The 18,080-nt window shown below is 43.5% G+C and overlaps 1 protein-coding gene across 1 annotated transcript in view; it reads left to right on the forward strand.

The window, feature by feature from the left end:
- The window catches only part of LOC123485250 (deleted in malignant brain tumors 1 protein-like), a gene marked incomplete at its 5' end in the record, with an annotated part of 39,110 nt that extends 32,105 nt beyond the window's left edge, over positions 1–7,005 (forward strand). Inside the window, one exon of the mRNA XM_045216183.1 lies at positions 6,678–7,005. The remainder of the gene's footprint in view (positions 1–6,677) is intronic.
- Positions 7,006–18,080: the final 11,075 nt, after the last annotated feature.

The following is an 18,080-nucleotide window of genomic DNA, read 5'->3' on the forward strand; positions in this document are numbered from 1 at the left end:
GTCCATTTATTATATCTCCTTCCTAGTCCACAGAGATCCACAGTGACTCATAAGTGATCTGCTCAGGAAATATCAATACATGATCATTATATTCCACTGATTCCATTTATTCATTCAACTTCCTTCTGCACCTCTCATGATGACTGTTTAGCTTGTAAATCTGCATTGCAAAATAGATCACTCAGTCAAGTAGGAATCAAATACAACTTAAATATCCCAGAATGCTTTGTATTTGAGTGTTATCTCAGTGAACGTCTCTACTCACTACCACTGTCACATGTCATGTTATTGTCATATCTAAATGAGGAAAGTAGTTGAGGAGCTACGTTTTCTTTTTCTCTCCTCTTGTTCCAGATGTCCTGCTTCAGCCTGATATCAACATATGTTGTCTCAGTGACTGTAGGCCCACTACTCATGTTGCCCTGTGAGGGGAGGGTGGCTAGCACTGTTACATGCTGATGTTATTGTCATATCTATAGGAAACTAGTTGAAGAGGTTTTTCTTGTTCTCTTTTATTGTTACAGATCTCCTGGTCCAGCCTGATATCTTCCTGACTGACTCAATGGGAGGGGATCTCCAGGGGCCACCAGGGGCCGAAGTGTTTTAGGGGCTACAGCTTCACCATCACCTGCTCCACTCAGCCACAGTACCCAGGAGGCTCCTTCCTCCTCACGTTCACCGGCTCCAACAGAACCCAGACCCAGCCAGCTGTCAATCACTCTGCTGCCTTCCTCTTCCCTGCTGCAGATGACTCCCACCAAGGGAACTACAGCTGTGTTTATGACAATTATGTTTTCTCTCATAACGTCTCCTCTGAGTGTGAGCTCCTCACCCTCACCGTCACAGGTAACTGAACATGAACCAGACTTCTAACTTTGTCATTGACAGATTTCCCACAGATCTATGTGATGATGACCAGTCCCCTCATCAAAGGTGTTTCTGTTTGCAGCCTCTCCTCTGCCAGCCTTCATCATCAGACATGTTGTAGTGCTGCTGATCCTACTGACAGCCATCACCACCATCTACCTGTACTACAAGGTAAAGACATTAACCCAGACGTTACAAGTCATTTAAATGTTTGTGTCTTTGAGCAGGGTTCAGATTCTACATTGGTCTATATCTGTGTTTTAAGGTGTGTGATTAACCAGATGTGTATCTTTGGCTTGTGTTGCACTATCTCAGTAATGTACTGATTATGAGAGAACAGAGAACGAGGGAGAGAACGAGAGGGGAGAGAACGAGAGGGAGAGAACGAGAGGGAGAGAATGAGAGGGGGAGAGAACGAGGGGGAGAGAACGAGAGGGGGAGAGAACGAGAGGGGGAGAGAGAACGAGGGGGAGAGAACGAGAGAGGGAGAGAACGAGAGGGGGAGAGAACGAGAGGTGGAGCGACACGGACAGAGAGAGAGAGAGAGAGACACCAGTGGCAAGGTGACTGTGAACATGGATGTGTATCAAACAGGCACAACGACAGTACAGGGACAAAGTATGAGCAATTCAACGGCTCATACACGAGACGTATGTGGCAGGGACTCCAGACAATCCCAGATTATAAAGGGAAAGCTAGCCACGTATGGGACACCGACGCCTCGCTCCCGGACAAGATAAACACCTTCTTCTCCCGCATTGAGGATAACACAGTGCCACCGACGCGTGTGGTGAAGGTAGGCAGCAACACCTCTGCCACCCTGATCCTCAACACAGGGGCCCATAGGGGTGCGTGCTCAGCCCCTTCCTGTACTCCTGTTTACCGTGACTGCGTGGTCACGCACGTCTCCAACTCAATCATCAAGTTTGCTGATGACACAACAGTGGTAGGCCTGATTAACAACAACAACGAGACAGCCTACAGGGAGGAGGGTGAGAGCCCTGGCGGAGTGGTGCCAGGAAAATAACCTCTCGCTCAACGTCAACAAAATGAAGGAGTTGATCGTGGACTTCAGGAGACAGCAGAGGGAGCACGCCCCATCCACATCAACGGGGCCACAGCGGAGAGGGTGAAAAAGCTTCAAGTTCCTCGGCGTGCCCATCACTGACAACCTGAAGTGGTCCCTTCACACAGACAGTGTGGTGAAGAAGGCGCAACAGCACCTCTTCAACCTCAGGAGGCTGAAGAAATTCGGTTTGGCCCCTAAGATCCTCATGAACTTCTACAGATGCACCACTGAGAGCATCTTGTCGAGCTGTATCACCGCCTGGTATGCAACTGCACAGACTGCATCCTCAGGGCTCTCCAGAGGGTGGCGCGATCAGCCCAACACATCACCAGGGGCACACTGCCTGCCCTCCAGGACATCTACAGCACCCGGTGACACAGGAAAGCCAGGAAGATCATCAAGGACCTCAGCCACCCGAGCCACAGCCTGTTCACCCCACTACCATTTAGAAGGAGGAGACAGTGTAGGTGCATGAAAACTGGGACAGAGAGACTGCGACAGCTTCTATCTCCAGGCCATCAGACTCTTAAACAGTCACCACTAGCCGGCCTCCGCCCAGTACCCTGCCCTGAACTTTAGTGACTGTTACTAGCTGGCTACCACTCGGTACTCAACCCTGCACCTTAGAGACTGCTTCCCTATGTACATAGTCATGGAACACTGGTCCCTTTAATAATGTTTACAAACTGTTTTACCCACTTTATATGGACAGTGCATTCGGGAAGTATTCAGAGCCCTTGAATTTTGTACACATTTTGTTACGTTACAGCCTTATTCTAAAATTGATTAAATCTATTTTTTTCCTCATCAATCTACACACAATACCACATAATGACAGTGACAACAGGTTTTTGAATGTTTGCAAATGTATTGAAAAGGGGAAAAAAAGAAATACCTTGTTTACATAAGTATTCAGACCCTCGAAATTGAGCTCCGGTGCATCCTGTTTCCATTGATCATCCTTGAGATGTTTCTACAACTTTATTGGAGTCCACCTGTGGTAAATTCAATTTATTGGACATGATTTGGAAAGGCACACACCTGTCTATATAAGGTCCCACAGTTGACAGTGAATGTCAGCGCAAAAACCAAGCCATGAGGTCGAAGGAATTGTTGTGAGCTCCGAGACAGGATTGTGTCGAGGCAAGAGGCACAGATCTGGGGGAAGGGTACCAAAACATCTGCAGCATTGAAGGTCAACACAGTGGCCTCCATCATTCTTAAATGCAAGAAGTTTGGAACCACCAAGACTCTTCCTAGAGCTGGTCACCTGGCCAAACTGAGCAATCGGGGGAGAAGGGCCTTGGTCAGGGAGGTGACTAAGAACCCGATGGTCATGCTGACAGAGCTCCAGAGTTCCTCTGCGGAGATGGGAGAATCTTCCAGAAGGACAACCAACTCTGCAGCACTCCACCAATCAGGCCTTTATGGTAGAGTGGACAGAAGGAAGCCACTCCACAGTAAAAGGCACATGACAGCCCGTTTGGAGTTTTCCAAAAGACACCTAAAGACCTCAGACCATGAGAAACAAGATTCTCTGGTCTGATGAAACCAAGATTGAACTCTTTGGCCTGAATGCCAAGCGTCACGTCTGGAGGAAACCTGGCACCATCCCTACAGTGAAGCATGGTGGTGGCAGCATCATGCTGTGGGGATGTTTTTCAGTGGCAGGGACTGGGAGACTAGTCAGGATCGAGGGAAAGATGAACAGAGCAAAGTACAGAGAGATCCTTCATGAAAGTCTCTGAATGTCCTTGAGTGGCCCAGCCAGAGCCCGGACTTAAACCGGATCGAACATCTCTGGAGAGACCTGAAAATAGCTGTGCAGTGACGCTCCCCATCCAACCTGACAGAGCTTGAGAGGATCTGCAGAGATGAATGGGAGAAACTCCTCAAATACAGGTGTGCCAAGCTTGTAGCGTCAGACTCAAGGCTGTAATCGCTGCCAAAGGTGCTTCAACAAAGTACTGAGTAACGGGTCTAAATACTTATGTAAATGTGATATTTCCGTTTCTTATTTTCATACATTTGCTAAAATGTCTAAAAATCAGTTTTTGCTGTTATTATGGGGTATTGTGTGTAGATTGATGAGGGAAACAAATAAATGTAATCAATTTTAGAACAAGGCTGTTACGTAACAAAATGTGGAACAAGTCAAGGGGTCTTAGTACTTTCCGAAAGCACTGTATATCCTGTATTCTAGTCAGGGCTCATCCTATATAAATACTGCTGTACACACTTTTTATATCCACATACTGTCTATACTGTCTTTACACACCATTATATGTGTATACAGTGGATATAAAAAGTCTCCCCTGCTAAAATGCCAGGTTTTTGTGATGTAAAATAATGAGACAAAGATAAATCATGTCAGAACTTTTTCCACTGTTAATGTGACCTGTAACGTGAACAATTCAATTGAAAAACAAACTGAAATCTTCGAGGGGGAAAAATGAAAAATAAAACCTTACAATAACCTGGTTGCATAAGTGTGCACACCCTCTTCTAACTGGGGATGTGGCTGTGTTCAGAATTAACCAATCACATTCAAACTCATGTTAAATAGAAGTCATTACACACCTGCCATCATTTTAAAGTGACTCTGATTAATCACAAATAAAGTTCAGCTGTTCTAGTAGGATTTTCCTGACATTTTCTTAGTTGCATCTCAGAGCAAAAGCCATGGTCCGCAGAGAGCTTCCAAAGCATCAGAGGGATCTCATTGTTGAAAGATATCAGTCAGGAGAAGGGTACAAAATAATTTCCAAAGCATTACATTACCATGAAACACAGTGAAGACCGTCATCATCAAGTGGAGAGAATATGGCACAACAGAGACATTAACAAGAACTGGACGTCCCTCCAAAATGTATGAAAAGACGAGAAGAAAACTGGTCAGGGAGGCTTCCAAGAGGCCTACAGCAACATTAAAGGAACTGGTCAGGGAGGCTTCCAAGAGGCCTACAGCAACATTAAAGGAACTGGTCAGGGAAGCTTCCAAGAGGCCTACAGCAACATTAAAGGAACTGGTCAGGGAGGCTTCCAAGAGGCCTACAGCAACATTAAAGGAACTGGTCAGGGAGGCTTCCAAGAGGCCTACAGCAACATTAAAGGAACTGGTCAGGGAGGCTTCCAAGAGGCCTACAGCAACATTAAAGGAACTGCAGGAATTTCTGGCAAGTACTGGCTGTGTGCTACATGTGACAACAATCTCCCGTATTCTTCATATGAATGGGCTATGGGGTAGGGTGGCAAGACGGAAGCCTTTTCTTACAAAGAAAATCATCCAAGCCCGGCTGAAGTTTGCAAAAACAAATATCAAGTCCCCCAAAAACACGTGGGAAAATGTGTTATGGTCTGATGAAACCAAGGTTGAACTTTTTGGCCATAATTCCAAAAGGTATGTTTGGCGCCAAAACAACACTGCACATCACCCAAAGAACACCATACCCACAGTGAAGCATGGTGGTGGCAGCATCATGCTTTGGGGCTGTTTTTCTTCAGCTGGAACTGGGGCCTTAGTCAGGGTGGAGGGAATTATGAACAGTTCCAAATACCAGGCAATTTTGGCACAAAATCTTCAGGCGTCCGTTAGAAAGCTGAAGCTGAAGAGGAAGTTCGCCTTTCAGCACGACAACGACCCAAAGCACACATCCAAATCCACAAAAGCATGGCTTCACCAGAAGAAAATTGACGTTTTGGAATGGCCCAGCCAGAGCCCAGACCTGAATCCAATTGAACATCTCTGGGGTGATCTGAAGAGGGCTGTGCACAGGAGATGTCCTCGCAATCTGACAGATTTGGAGCGCTTTTGCAAAGAAGAGTGGGCAAATATTGCCACGTCAAGATGTGCCATGCCAATAGACTCCGACCCAAAAAGGCTGAGTGCTGTAATAAAATCAAAAGGTGCTTCAACAAAGTATTAGTTTAAGGGTGTGCACACTTATGCAACCAGGTAATTGTGAGTTTTTCTTTATGTGGTATTTTTTCCCCTCAAAAATTTCAGTTTGTTTTTCAATTGAATTGTTCACGTTATAGGTCACATTAACAGTGGAAAGAGTTCTGACATGATTTATCTTTGTCTCATTCTTTTACATGACAAAAACCTGCCATTTTAACAGGGGAGACTTTTTATATCCACTGTATACACTGAGTATACCAAACATTAGGAACACATATTTACAGGATATATATACAGTGAGGGGAAAAAAGTATTTGATCCCCTGCTGATTTTGTACGTTTGCCCACTGACAAAGAAATGATCAGTCTATAATTTGTATAGTAGGTTTATTTGAACAGTGAGAGACAGAATAACAACAACAAAATCCAGAAAAACGCATGCCAAAAAATGTTATAAATTGATTTGCATTTTAATGAGGGAAATAAGTATTATTGTTGTTATTCTGTCTCTCACTGTTCAAATAAACCTACCATTAAAAATATAGACTGATCATGTCTTTGTCAGTGAACAAACGTACAAAATCAGCAGGGGATCAAATATGTTTTCCCTCACTGTATTTATATTCCAGACTCTGACATTGATCATTCTGATATTTATTTTTTATTAATTTATTGTATTTTTCTGGATTATGTGTGTATTTATTTTGTTGCTAGGTATTACTGCACTGTTGGAGCTAGAAATACAAGCATTTCGCTGCACCTTCGATAACACCTGCAAATCTGGGACAAATACATTTGATTTGATTTGAAATGTCTGACTCTTGGTGCTGTGTCTCCCTAGACCACCAGGAGGCAGAAGAGAGTGAACAGGGTGAGCAGCATGGATCTTTATGTTGATGCCAATGCCATGGAGATGGTCTCTCTGAGCTCCAGAGCTGAAGCTGGACCGGGAGAGGAGAGAGCAGCCCAGGGGACTGAGTAGGAGTAGAATGATGCTGACCCTACATGCTGATCTTAGGTCAGTTTTGTGTTTTAAATCTATGGTCAGCAGTGGACTGGTGTTTAAAATGTGGGGACAAACCTTAAGTTGTTCTAATTTTAATAACAAGTTCAGAATTAGTTTATCTTTCTAGAACCTTGGAAGAAATCTAAAAGGAGTGACTGCAACCACCATGATTCCTTTTAGTTCGTTTTTTGATACCAGGGGAACATGGGGTTTTGGGAAACATGGGGTTTTGGTAACATGGGGTTTTGGTAACATGGGGTTTTGGTAATATAGGGTTTTGGTAACATGGGGTTTTGGTAACATGGGGTTTTGGGTAACATGGGGTTTTGGGCAACATGGGGTTTTGGGTAACATGAGGTTTTGGTAACATAGGATTTTGGGTAACATGGGGTTTTGGGTAACATGGGGTTTTGGGTAACATGGGGTTTTGGTAACATGGGGTTTTGGGTAACATGGGGTTGGGTAACATGGGGTTTTGGGTAACATGGGGTTTTGGGTAACATGGGGTTTTGGTAACATGGGGTTTTGGGTAACATGGGGTTTTGGTAACATGGGGTTTTTGGTAACATGGGGTTTTGGGTAACATGGGGTTTTGGTAACATGGGGTTTTGGTAACTTGGGGTTTTGGGTAACATGGGGTTTTGGGTAACATGGGGTTTTGGGTAACATGGGTTTTGGGTAACATGGGGTTTTGGGTAACATGGGGTTTTTGGTAACATGGGGTTTTTGGTAACATGGGGTTTTTGGTAACATGGGGTTTTGGGTAACATGGGGTTTTGGGTAACATGGGGTTTTGGGTAACATGGGGTTTTGGGTAACATGGGGTTTTGGGTAACATGGGGTTTTGGTAACATGGGGTTTTGGGTAACATGGGGTTTTTGGTAACATGGGGTTTTGGGTAACATGGGGTTTTGGGTAACATGGGGTTTTGGTAACATGGGGTTTTGGTAACATGGGGTTTTGGGTAACATGGGGGTTTTGGTAACATGGGGTTTTGGGTAACATGGGGTTTGGGTAACATGGGGTTTTGGGTAACATGGGGTTTTGGTAACATGGGGTTTTGGGTAACATGGGGTTTTGGTAACATGGGGTTTTAATTATTTTTAGAGAGTAGCTCAATTACGTCTGTTTTGTGTTCCAGAATGTATTGCTGCTTTTAGCTTTTGTCTTTATGTCTTTATCTTATTTAGTGTTTCTCTTAGATTCTTTATCTTGAAGTGTTTCCATTATTAGTCCATGTATTATTATAATCATCTGTTCATTCTTAAATCAAGGGATCAACTTTTTTCTCAAGTCATTTTGTGTTGTATTTTTGGGGATTGTTGTGTTGTTTACCTCTCATGATGTTATTGATTGTAAATGTTATGATATTGATTATGATGTAGATTATTGTTATGTTGTTAGTAGAATAGAGATAATGATGTTATTGACTATAAATGTTATAAAATTGATTATTATGTAGATTATTGTTATGATGTTAGTAGTATAGAGATAATGATGTTATTGATTATAAATGTTATGATATTGATTAGTATGTAGATTATTGTTATGATGTTGGTAGTAATATGAAGAGATAATGATGTTTTTCTCTTATCTGTGGGTTACAGAGAAAGTATAGTACTTAGTGCAGGTCTGATATACAATAGATGGTGTTGTACAAATCAATCAATCAATAAGTAACGTAAATGAATATTGTATTGTATTATATCAATGACATTAAAGTTATTGTTGACAAGTGTTAATTCTACACTGAGTATACAAAACATTAAGAACACCTGCTCTTTCCCAGACATAGACTGACCAGTTGAATCTGGGTGAAAGCTATGAAGCGTTATTGATGGCACATGTTAAATCCACTTTAATCAGTGTAGCTGAAGGGGAGGAGACAGGTTTAAAAAAATGATTTTTAAGGCTTGAGATAATTGACACATGGATTGTGTATGTGTTCCATTCAGAGGGTGAATCGGCAAGACAACAGATTTAAGTGTCTTTGAACAGGATATGGAAGTTGGGGCCAGGCAAACCCGGTTTGAGTGTGTCAAGAACTGCAACGCTGCTGGGTATTTTACGCTCAACAGATTGCCGTGTGTATCAAGAATGTCCTCCACCCAAAGGACATCCAGCCAACTTGACATAACTGTGGGAAGCATTGGAGTCAACATGGGCCAGCTTCCCTGTGGAATGTTTTTGACACCTTGTAGAGTCCATGCCCTGACAAATTGAGGCTGTTCTGAGGGCAAAAGGTTGGGGTGCAACGCAATATTAGGAAGATGTTTCTAATGTTTTGTACACTCAGTGGATAGTTGATGTGAGTTCAGATAATGTTTTGTTGTTATGTTATTTACCCTTTCCAGATAAAGACCTGTTGCTCTCTAAACTGCCATGTAATCACTGAATGCTTTTGATAAACTCAGTCTTGTGTGATTTCCCCTCCAGTTTTTTATTTCACAGTGGTCAAGGGGTTATTGATCATTAGTGATTCCATCAGTGACACCAGACATCAGCTCAGCCCAGAGGTTCAGCACCTTGACCCTTAGTGACCTCTCCCCAGACAGACAGACAGACAGACAGACAGACAGACAGGCAGAGGCGGCGGCGGCAGGAGCCGGCAGGGGGGGGGGGGGGGGGGGGCAGGCAGACAGGCAGACAGACAGACAGAGCAGCAGAAGAATATCAGAGGCAGAATTCTGCATCTTCATATCACAATAACAGCTTTCTAATGTATCTGGAGGTGGTCTGAATATCGCTCACACAGGACAACGACTCCCATTGTTAGGGGCATAGACATGAGCATCTTGTCACTATATACAGATCTCTGGACGGGTGGATACACTTTTACACCTGCTACGTTAGGTTAGATACACACAGACCACATGACAGAGGAATGTACACAACACAACTACGAGAGGGACAGAGACAGTTGGTGAAAGTGGACCTCATATACTCTGAAGAACTAGTTAAACGATTTGTTCAGACGGTTCTGCAGTATACTTAGACAGGCTAGCTAAATAGGATGACTAAAGACAGTACAGTATGGGGAACACATACACAACTGAAATATTTGATTATTTCATAGTCATTTCCTATTTTCTATTGATCACTACTCAGTTTGGACCTGACAGAGACAATGGAATATTTTAAATGTTTTGGCAATTTAATGTTCATATAACGTGTTGTGAGTGAGTGTGTATATAGTGTGAATATATAGTGTTGTGACTGAGTGTGTATATAGTGTGAATATATAGTATTGTGACTGAGTGTGTATATAGTGTGAATATATAGTATTGTGACTGAGTGTGTATATAGTGTGAATATATAGTATTGTGACTGAGTGTGTATATATAGTATCATAACTGAGTGTGTATATACTATAGTGTGAATATATAGTATTGTGACTGAGTATGTATATAGTGTGAATATATAGTATTGTGACTGAGTGTGTATATAGTGTGAATATATAGTATTGTGAGTGAGTGTGTATATAGTGTGAATATATAGTGTTGTGACTGAGTGTGTATATAGTGTGAATATATAGTATTGTGACTGAGTGTGTATATAGTGTGAATATATAATATTGTGACTGAGTGTGTATAAAGTGTGAATATATAGTAGTGTGACTGAGTGTGTATATAGTGTGAATATATAATATTGTGACTGAGTGTGTATATAGTGTGAATATATAGTATTGTGACATAGTGTGTATATAGTGTGAATATATAATATTGTGACTGAGTGTGTATATAGTGTGAATATATAGTACTGTGACTGAGTGTGTATATAGTGTGAATATATAGTACTGTGAGTGAGTGTGTATATAGTGTGAATATATAGTACTGTGACTGAGTGTGTATATAGTGTGAATATATAGTAGTGTGAGTGAGTGTGTATATAGTGTGAATATATAGTAGTGTGAGTGAGTGTGTATATAGTGTGAATATATAGTAGTGTGACTGAGTGTGTATATAGTGTGAATATATAGTACTGTGACTGAGTGTGTATATAGTGTGAATATATAGCAGTGTGAGTGAGTGTGTATATAATGTAAATATATAGTATTGTGAGTGTATGTAGGGTCAGTGCAGATAGTCCAGGTAACGTTAATTAACTATTTCTCAGTCTTATGGCTATTAAGCAGGGTCAGGATAATTAGCAGGGTCAGGGTTATGTTTACCCGAGTCCATAGGGGAAACGTCATTATGTTAACACTATTAACCATACTGGCAGTCCAAGCACCTGGCTCATGCTGCCCCCTAGGGGTGGGATGTTGCGATTGGAAATAGACTGTCCTACTGTGGCCTAAGCTCCAGGGTTGTCCCTAGGCACAGATCAGGATCAGCTTCCCCAACCCCAAGGTCATGGCAATAAGGGATCCAGATTTTGTCAAATTAATGTCAAAAGTATATTTTTTGTTGAGGCATTTTAGCTAATCCTAACCCTTTTCCTAACTTTAACCTAGTTCTCCTAACCTGCTACGTTAATTATCCTACCTGCTGCTCAAATTCTCCTAACCTGCTACGAAAAGTCAAATCTGACGTTAATCTGACAAAAGCTGGATCCCTTCTAGCCATGACCCAACAGCAAAACCATCAGAAAAATAGCAGTCTTCATTCTGAAATTAGTCTGGTCTTCTTCAGAAGTAGTGTAGTAGTCTACAGGGTTCAGGACTCACCTCTTTAAACACTTCTTATCTCTCATATCATGAGGTTCCAGATGTGTTTGGTTACATAGTGCCCAATGTTCTTCTTAGTGATAAAACAGCACACATTAAGAGTGTTTACTTATCAGACCCACATATATAATAAATATACTAGAATATAATATACTATATTCATATGCTTTTAGTACTCACACATGAATCATATCATGTATGCAGGTCATGTGTTGTTTTGAGAAAGCAGTGAAAACATACTGACAGGACATTTCCTATTATGGCCACTAGGTGATAGTCTGGTGTCACAGACGCATGACTGCAATCTAGAAGGAAGCATTGTCCCAATTATGTCTCCTTTCTCCTAAAGTGTGCACTTGTTCACTTCCCTAAACTGAAATGACTGGTATAAGAACTATGGTGGAAACTCCCACTTGATAACAGAAGGTATAGTCCCATGGGTGGAACGGGTGGGAGACAGAGACGGTACCCCTATCCCACTATCTTCTTCTCCCTCTCTCCCCACCTTTCTTCTTCTTCCCCTCTCCTCCTCTACTCTTCTTCTCCCTCTCTCCTCCTCTCCCCCCTCACCTCTTCTCCATCTCTCCTCCTCTCCCCCTCTCCTCTTCTCCCTCTTTCCTCCTCTCCCCCTCTCCTCTTCTCCCTCTCTCCTCCTCTCCCCCTCTTCGTCTCTTTCCCCTTACATTATATAATATACATTAGAGGAGGGGGGAGGGAGGGAGGGAGGAGGGAGGGAGGGAGGGAGGAAGAGAGTAATGGGGAGACATAGAGAGGGGGAGGGAAAGGGGGGAGAGAGGAGGAGAGCTTGAGAGATGGGAGAGAGAGAGAATATATTATTATCACTGACTTCTCACCAGTGATGTCATCATAACCAGTAACCTATTCCACTCTTTGGCACAGCCCAGCCTGACCCTGACATATAACATCCAGGCCTGATGAGTTGACCTCCCTCCCCCCCTCTCTCCCTTCTCCTCTCCTCACCCTCTCCCCCCTCTCCCCCTCTCCTCTTCTCCCTCTCTCCCCCGCTCACCTTCTCCTCCTCTCCCTCTCTCCCCCCTCTCCCCCTCTCCTCTCCTCTCCTCTACTGCGTCTCCTCTTCTCCCTCTCTGCTCCTCTCCCCTTCTCCTCTTCTTCCTCTCCCCTCTCCTCTTCTCCCTCTCTCCCTCTCTCCACTTCTCCCCCTTTCCTCTCCTCTCCCCCTCTCCACCCTCTCCCCCCTCACCTCCTCTCCATCTCTCCCCCTCTCCTCTCCCTCTCTCCTCCTCTCCCCCCTCTCCTCCTCTTCCTCTCTCCCTTCTCCCCCTCTCCTCCTCTTCCTCTCTCCCCCTCTCCCCCCACTCCTCTTCTCCCTCTCTCCCCTCTCCACCCTCTCATCTTCTCCCTCTCTCCCCCTCTCCACACTCTGATCTTCTCCCTCTCTCCCCCTCTCCTCTCCTATCCTCCTCTCCCCCCTCTCCCCTTCTCCCTCTCTGCTCTTCTTTCTCTCAGCTCCTCTCCCCTTCTCCTCCTCTCCCTCTCTCAACCTCCTCTCCTTCTCTCCTCCTCTTCCTCTCTCCTCCTCTTCCTCTCTCCTCCTCTCCCCTCTCCTCTCCTCCTCACCCCCTCTCCCCCTCTTCTTCTCCCTTACAATATATAATATATATCTGAGGAGGGGGGGAGAGAGAGGAGGGAGGGGGGGAGGAGGAAGAGAGTAATGGGGGAGACATAGAGAGGAGAGGGAAAGGGAGGAGAGAGGGAGGAGAGCGAGAGATGGGAGAGAGAGATAATATATTATTATTACTGACATCTCACCAGTGATGTCATCATAACCAGTAACCTTTTCCACTTGGCCCAGCCCAGCCTGACCCTGACATATAGCATCAGACCTGTTGAGTTGACTTGGGTAACAGACCTCAGCTTCTACACCACATCCCCCTTCTCCTGCTCTAACATGAGACATGGGTGGAATGGTGGAAGACGAACCTCACCCTCATCCCCCTCTCCTCTCTTCTCCCCCTCTCCTCTCCTCCCCTCTCCTCTCCTCTTCTCCCCTCTCCTCTTCTCCTCCTCTCCTCCTCTCCTCTTCTCCCCTCCCCCTCTCCCCTCTCCTATTCTCCCCTCTCCCTCCTCCCCTTTCCTCTTCTCATCCTCTCCACTCCTCCTCCTCTCTCCCCCCTCCCCCTCTCAAGCAGTGAAAGTTAGAGGTGATATTATAGGACACACTACGTGAAACTTTGCTGCTCTGTCAGCAGTTTCCTGTGGGGTTTTTTCAAAACAGAGCTGAGTTCAACCAGTGATCTAAGATAAGTTGCTACAGAAGTTTATCTCACATCATTGAAGTAATGAACTAATGAGATATAAGTCATATAGCCTAGCAGAATTGTCCACTCTTCAGTCCACTCTTCATGACAGTAGACTTGTATAGCTCAGTGGAGACCCAGTTAGAGACAGATATGATACCTGCAGTGATATTGATGATCCTGTTCTGGAGCACAGGTAGGATGCTGTTATACTGATATACACTTTGACAGTTACTGAGATATGATTTGATATTGTAAGATATATGATCATTTGCAGGGCTAGTAAATGAACATCCAACTGGAAGCAGACAGTAAAAATCTGTCTCAAAGCAGAACAATGATGTTATCACCTGTAAAATGTACTTTACTATAGCATAATTGTCCATCTGGGGACAGGCACTAATGTCAGTTAAGTTGTGATGGTGACAGCAATCTGACTGTTGTATATTCAGTGTGTCAATGATTGATTGTACATGTCTCTATGTAAATGAAAGGGGAGTATATATTATATATTTTATATTGGTCATCTGTTAGAGCAGGAGGGGGACACTTTGGACTAACTCTTGATGAGATCCACAACTAGGGACTTTTGTAACGCCTTCAAAGGCCTGTCTTAATGAATTGGACCTGGAGTTACTATCAGCTCAAAACAATTAGTTTGAATGTCGTATAGAGCTGCTCTTTCTTTTTAAACAATCTTAAGAGCTGTCATTTTATTGTGAGGAACTGTAGTTTATCAGACCTTTTTCTGTTCTGTCCTCTGTTGTGTGAGTGATCAGGTCACGAGACTCAGGTCTGGTCCAATGATAGAGGTCTGTGACCTGAGTCAAGATCAACATGCCTGATGCTATATGTCAGGGAGAGAGAGAGAACTAGAGAGAGAGAGAGAGAGAGAGAGAGAGAGAGAGAGAGAGAGAGAGAGAGAGAGAGAGAGAGAGAGAGAAATAGAAAGAGTGAGAGAGAGAGTAGGAGAGGAGTAGTGAGAGAGAGAGAGGAGTAGAGAGAGAGAGAGAGAGGAGGGAGTGGGGAGAGAGAGGAGGGGAGGGGAGAGAGAGGAGGGAATTGGGAGAGAGGAGGGGAGGGGAGAGAGAGGAGGGAGTGGGGAGAGAGAGGAGGGGATCTGGAAATTAATCTGGAAGTTACTCTGGAAGTGAATCTGGAAGTTAATAGGAAGTTAATAGGAATACGACTTTTATATCGCAAAAACGTTTATTATGCATGTCAGATTTCAATACTGGCCGATGTCATAACGCTTGAGGATGTCTTCTCTCGAATGAGCCATTGATCATATTTCTGCGATATTCCTACCGATTGAAATTTGTAATTTAACAGAGGGCCTAGCACATTTTTCCTATTTGTCTGCCTCTTTAGTCCAGGGTGCATTGCATGGTGCAGTTCCACAGATATTATAGAAAAGAGATAGAATCCAATGAAGAATGTATAATGTCCCACCCAGCAGACTTTCGACCAATCGCGTTGACGTTGTCATACTGCGTCACGCGGTTGCTAAGCTAATCGTCAGGCAATTCCTTCTCAAAGTCAGTCTATATGTCGAGAAACGTGCCTCTATTCCTCGAAAGTACATAATAACACGATTCCAAAGCTATACGATACTACAGATAGCAAGTTCATTATTTCACATCTCGCAAAAAGATGTATGTTGCACTTCTTGTTGACGAAATTCGTGCTAATATTAGGTGTTTGAGCTAGCGCCCAATGGACTCCATTCACTTCTTGAAGGAGAGCTCTCCTTGTACCAGAATCACCCAGAATGCACCGCGCTGCCCATTGACCTAGTATGGGCAACGTTTCCCCATCTCCTCCAAGTATATCTGCTGTTGTGAATGTTAGACTCCACTCTGTGAGCGACATCGATCTGCAGGAGATTGTAGACTCCTAAATTGATTGTGTAGTTTGTTTAGGCGATTTTACAGCTAGCTAGCTACTTCACATGCTGATATTGTCTTTGTATTATTGTGTGTAGCCAGCGAATAGAGAGAGCATTGCATTGTGGATTTTGTAGTCTACTTGCGCTGCAACAGTTTCCATGTTGCTACCAACCTTATTATAACGTCAAAATGAAACATTTGTTTACAAAAATTGTTTTCACATATTAGTGTAATTTAACACTGTAAATGAAAGTGATGAGTGGCTTTGTGTGGATTTTTCCTTTAATGTGTAGATTTTCATTTTGTATTTCATGATTTTCTTCATTCTTTGGTTGAGTTTGTTTGTCTTTATACATCCTTGTTGATTGTAGGCCAAAGTAATTCCTTTGATGTATGCCTTTTATTTCAATGCATGTGTAGGATTTATCTGGGATAGTTTGCATTCACAGTCAGCTGTTTTATACTCCAGTTACGTTCACATTGATGTCAGTATTTGAAGTCAGTCTTTGAATCGTGTATAATGCATCTATTTCATTGCACTGTATGCACTGTTCCACAAGTAGGCTAAATGAGTCAATGGGGAGGTTGAGTAGTGTGATGAGGTTGAGTTTGTTTATATATATATATATATATATATATATTACCATTATTTAACCAGGTAGGCCAGTTGGGAACAAGTTCTAGACTGACTCTTCCATTAGGGCTCTAGACTCTCTTCCATTAGGGCTCTAGACTCTCTTCCATTAGGGCTCTAGACTGACTCTTCCATTAGGGCTCTAGACTCTCTTCCATTAGGGCTCTAGACTGACTCTTCCATTAGGGCTCTAGACTCTCTTCCATTAGGGCTCTAGACTCTCTTCCATTAGGGCTCTAGACTCTCTTCCATTAGGGCTCTAGACTCTCTTCCATTAGGGCTCTAGACTCTCTTCCATTAGGGCTCTAGACTCTCTTCCATTAGGGCTCTAGACTGACTCTTCCATTAGGGCTCTAGACTCTCTTCCATTAGGGCTCTAGACTCTCTCTTCCATTAGGGCTCTAGACTCTCTTCCATTAGGGCTCTAGACTCTCTTCCATTAGGCTCTAGACTCTCTTCCATTAGGGCTCTAGATTGACTCTTCCATTAGGGCTCTAGACTGACTCTTCCATTAGGGCTCTAGACTCTCTTCCATTAGGGCTCTAGACTCTCTTCCATTAGGGCTCTAGACTCTCTTCCATTAGGGCTCTAGACTGACTCTTCCATTAGGGCTCTAGACTGACTCTTCCATTAGGGCTCTAGACTCTCTTCCATTAGGGCTCTAGACTCTCTTCCATTAGGGCTCTAGACTCTCTTCCATTAGGGCTCTAGACTCTCTTCCATTAGGGCTCTAGACTCTCTTCCATTAGGGCTCTAGACTCTCTTCCATTAGGGCTCTAGACTCTCTTCCATTAGGGCTCTAGACTGACTCTTCCATTAGGGCTCTAGACTCTCTTCCATTAGGGCTCTAGACTCTCTTCCATTAGGGCTCTAGACCCTCTCTTCCATTAGGGCTCTAGACTCTCTTCCATTAGGCTCTAGACTCTCTTCCATTAGGGCTCTAGATTGACTCTTCCATTAGGGCTCTAGACTGACTCTTCCATTAGGGCTCTAGACTCTCTTCCATTAGGGCTCTAGACTGACTCTTCCATTAGGGCTCTAGACTGACTCTTCCAAGTGATAATTCATGTCTGGGGGCATTTTTGTTAGTTTTTGTTAGTTTTTGCTGTTCTCCAAATAGTATTTTAGAGTTTTTAAGTACAGTAAATGAGCTTCAACTGGTGGGGGGATTTCTGCACAGCCCATTTAGCCATACCCTAAGTTTAGCTGTATTTCAACACACCCCATTTAGCCATACCCTTGGTTTAGCTGTATTTCAACACACCCCATTTAGCCATACCCTAGGTTTAGCTGTATTTCAACACACCCCATTTAGCCATACCCTAGGTTTAGCTGTATTTCTACACCCCCAAACTACTTCCTGCGGCTATTGGACAGAGGAGGAGGGGAGGGGAGATGAAGAGTGAGAGAGAAGAGGAGTAGAGAGAGGAAGATGTCAAAAGAGATAGGGCTGACAGAATAACACGCAGTCAACTGAATATCTTTTCATAACTGACTTCTCACCAGTGATATCATCATAACCAGTAACCTTGTCCACTCTTCAACTCTTGGTCCAGCTCAGATTGACCCTGACATATGAAATGAATGGTTTAAAAAACAGACGAAAGCAAATGCATTAAATTATATATAAAGTCATCTGCAAAGAGAGGTTCACATTTCCATGGAAGGGGAAGTGAGTACACATGGGTGTTGTTGCACCATACCAACGATAAGCCTATCTTCGCCATCACATCATGAAAGGTCACTCTCTCTCTCTCATTTGGCATC

The sequence above is a fragment of the Coregonus clupeaformis genome, unplaced genomic scaffold (genome assembly GCF_020615455.1).
Source record: "Coregonus clupeaformis isolate EN_2021a unplaced genomic scaffold, ASM2061545v1 scaf0630, whole genome shotgun sequence".
Taxonomy (NCBI): domain Eukaryota; kingdom Metazoa; phylum Chordata; class Actinopteri; order Salmoniformes; family Salmonidae; genus Coregonus; species Coregonus clupeaformis.